Genomic DNA, 4,368 nt, shown 5'->3' with positions numbered 1-4,368 from the left:
TTTTTTTTTTTTTTTCATCTAACGACCTAATAGTTATGATGATGTAAATGCTGTTAAAATTGGATTTCATCACAGTGACATGGTGTGGCTGAATAGTTTTAAGTGCAAGAGAGGACAAACTCCAAAGTACATATTCGAAGGATAGACAATCCATACCAAATGTCATGTTTGGAAGTATATCAGTGGGAAACAGCCGAGTAACTCTTGGGCGGAATTTGTCAGCAGAACCTCAACCTGCAGAAGATGTCAAAATTACTATAGAGATTACTTCCAGAGGATCATCAGAGATGGCTCTACCAGCGGATTCATTCGACCATCTACTAAATACCCGACAAAAGGTGACATTCTGGACAAGGGGGAGGAAGAGGAACACCCACAGTAGTGTTGTTCTGATTCAACCACCAGTTGAAGTTGGTCTGTAAAGGAGGGGGATGGGTAAGAGGGGCATCTATGGGATCCTGAACAAGGCTCCATTGGTCTTTCAAAACCCACCTACGATGACTCAGGATGGTATGACCAAGAGGAATGAGGACTTCAAGAGAAGCCCACGTCCTCAAAAGTAAGAGCCTCTCATACAGTAGGAGAATGAGAAGATGGTATGCTGCATAAAAGACATTCTATAGCTCATAACTGAGTTGGAACAGGTAGGGTCCAACAAGAAGGAGTTAAAAAACACCTCAAGACAAACAAACAAAAGACTGTGTGGAAAGTTGCTTCACTTTGACTAGTCAACCAACCATGACAGTGTCTTGCAGAAGAAACCAAGGATGGAGAACGGATTCATCTTGTGAGAAGAAAAGAAGCAACCACATGTCCCTAGAAAGGTGGAAATGAAGGCCCCTGGAATGAATTAAGGCCGCAAATAAATGGGAAACCGAGGAGGAGGGAAGGAAACAGGATTGTGAGACAATGGGGGAGATGAATGGAAGAGGGGTGGTCAGAGTAAAACAAATACAAGAAAAGGTAATAGAAATATCAGGGTCCAATCTTCTCTAAGAAAGAATCAAATAAGGGAAGTTGAAACGATGACAATCAAAAGCATGATCATCTACAGTACATGAAGGTCGAGGCATACCGACCCCTGAATGCAAATGCTTCTTCAAAATGACTTGCATGAACTGCAATATCCAGGGAGTGAGGAAACACTAAAATAATGACCCAGAGGCTAGTCCCTGAGAAATATAGGAAACAGGAGATAAGAATAGAACTTATAGCTGAATAATCAAAACCACCAAAAGAGAAAGAGGTCTGGGCAAGTCCCACAAAATGACACATGACTGATAGGCTTATTCAGGACAGGGAAAAAGGTTAACCAAATCCAAAACTTCCTGACCACTGAAAACCATGATGGGACAGTCACCAGTTTATTCTGTTTGTTGCATGAAAATGGTCAACTCCTGATGGAACAGAGCAATCACTTTACTGGCTGAGAACTGTGGTTCCGATCCGTTGGACGTGGTCAGTAATTCCCCTGCAGCTGACATAGTCATGACTACTGGAAACTGAGTGCATAACTCTTGAAATTGAAAGAGAAGATAAAAAATATAATTTGTTACTCTCCACAGAAGAGAATAAAAATGGTAAGGAACAATGTAATTAAGGATTAAAAATTAAGAAAGTAAAACACTTGTGGATAAGTCAATCAAACCACGAGTGAAAACGTCTATTCAACAGGACTACTAATTGAGAAGGTGGTAGTTATGTAGTGTCACACTTATATTGGTGGAGGGTTGCTGCATAATCATTTGCATGTTAGTATGCAAGGCTAGTGGCTAGCAAAAATTTGCACATATAGAGGGCAGTATACATTGAAAAACCTTTTTGTGAGACAAGGTAAGTTATTGTATCGAAATATCTCTTCAGTTAGTGTCACATAGATCTGTCAAATGATCTTTTACAAACAATATTTACAAGTTTCTGTAGTTACAATCTATAGTACATGCACTTAACAACAAACTATTAAATAATTTGACAAATTTTAAAATCCATGCCCCTTTACAGATTGTTGCACTAAACAGAACAATTATCTTTCAAAAGATATTGCTCTGTGGAAGCTTCGTTAATTATCTGTACATGCATATATTTTTGCAATAAAAACACAATCAAATTAAGTTTTTAATACCAATATCTTCTGCTTACAGTTTTAAATGTAAATGGAATACTTCAGTATATAAGAGTTCTTATAAGTAAGATTTATATTTTGTGCAAAAGGATTAAAATAGCATAGTTTACTACTAACTTCTAGCACACTGTTGTATCACTCCAGAAAAGTTATATAGGCCATAACAGTACTGAAATCAAATCGTAATGTATGAACTTTTTTATAATTACTCCTCCCCCATTAGAAGATATGAACCCTCACTGAAAAATCCATTTGAGAGCATCTCTTTAATGAATTCATCACAACAGGTTATCATATACTTTTAATAAGGCAAATTTTATTTCAATAACAAATATTGTCACAAAGCCATAAGAATCTCGTTACTGTTAATATATGCTTGGAACTGGCAAATTTCAATTAACAGTTACCAAAAGTTTGTTATAAAATCTATTATTAGAAACAAATGAAAGGCAGATTAAACAATTTATATAATGTTGGCTAAAAGTACCATAATTTCCAGTATTATATTTTCTGTTTTTAGCATTAACAGCTTTTTCTTACTTTTTGATGAACACATTATATCCAAATATTTTCTAGATCATATTAAGTTTCTGAATGATTGCAAAGGCATTATACAAGTTTAAAGTACTACATTTTAAAATACAACAAAATGACAGATGAGTGCTTATACACATGCTCAGAATGTGCAAAAAGAAAAGAAAAACTATTACATAATTATATGAAGTAGTACAGTATTTAAACTGACACGCACACAAATTCTATTTTGCCATAGTAGAGAAGTGCACATTCAGAATCACAATTATTAAAAGTGCAGAAAACCATGAATCCATTAATGACTACATTACACAATCCTGACAAATGTCACTTTATGCTAACCCTTAACACTAGAAGTCTATGTGAAAAATGACAAGGTGATATGTTTTGTTTTAATGAAACTACTAAAAATACTTTTAATATAGTTCTAATTTGAGTTCATTAATTATTTTGTACGAAATATTTTCTTAAATCCAATAAAGCTTTTCCCAACACAAGTCTACATGGTTCCAATATTTATATTTTTCATTTCACCTCTGTATGTTAAAAATATATAATTATATTTCCAGAGCATATTTCATTTTTTTACAAATGTGTTACCTCATCTGCATTAATTTTTTTTTCAAAAAGGCCAGATAAAAAAAACAAACATTATACATCAATGTGTGAAACTTTTGTGGATTTATTCTGACAATGGATTTTTACTTTCTTACAAAAAAAAATACTTGCATAAACTTGCTGGATATAATTATAAAACATTGCTACAACTAAACTGCATCATGATACCAAGATACATTTCTTAGGTATATACATTAAAGTAGCTCAACTACAGTAACCACTTCTGTTTCTCCACAGTTGTCAGAAAAATAACATATAATGTAAACCACCAAATCACACAGCAATTATGATACATAAGTCAGAGTTCTGACTTTAATCCTTTTCTTACAGACTAGAATGATAATATTAATACAAATAAAAACTTATCTATGCTTTATGACTCAAACTTTTAGTCTTTATACTTACCCTTTCATGTCAATTGTGCAATATTTAAATTTATTTAAATACTTTATTGCAAAGATTTTTTTTTTGTAATGTGCCAAGTTTCAAAATTTTGCACCAGCTTTTCTTTTAAATTTTTAATAAACTTATTTCATTTTCCCTTGTAAAGCTTAGACAAAAAGCTAACTATGTCAATTACTATCCTTAGAGTTAATGTCATTACTATTACATAAAGTCACTTTTGTTCAACATCTTATTCCTCTTTTGTACCATGGTAGTTCAAAAACTATGAAAGGTTATTAAAGAAACTTCTAACTACCACCTTTAATATGAAAACTTATACAATACAGTTAAAATAGGTCCTAAAAGGGGGAGGGGAATTGGAGGACACACTCTAGACTATTCAGCACTGATAAACTATTATCTGAAATCCATGTGGCACTAGGAGCTCAATGCATGACTCTAAATAATACAATCATTGAACACTCTTTACATGAAAGGTTTTTATCCTCATTTTCACAAAATTGTTAACAATTTATCTAATACATAAAAGTATCTTGTAATGGACCAAGCAAATAAAAAAAAACACTTATTATATATATATATATATATATATATATAAACCAAAAGCTATGTATATCACTATTTACTTATTTAATTACTTATAGTAATTTAGTTAAATTAACTTACTTTTGTACTATAATACGTAACTT

The sequence above is a fragment of the Limulus polyphemus genome, unplaced genomic scaffold (assembly GCF_000517525.1).
Source record: "Limulus polyphemus unplaced genomic scaffold, Limulus_polyphemus-2.1.2 Scaffold3197, whole genome shotgun sequence".
Classification (NCBI taxonomy): domain Eukaryota; kingdom Metazoa; phylum Arthropoda; class Merostomata; order Xiphosura; family Limulidae; genus Limulus; species Limulus polyphemus.
This window is presented reverse-complemented; position numbering follows the sequence as displayed.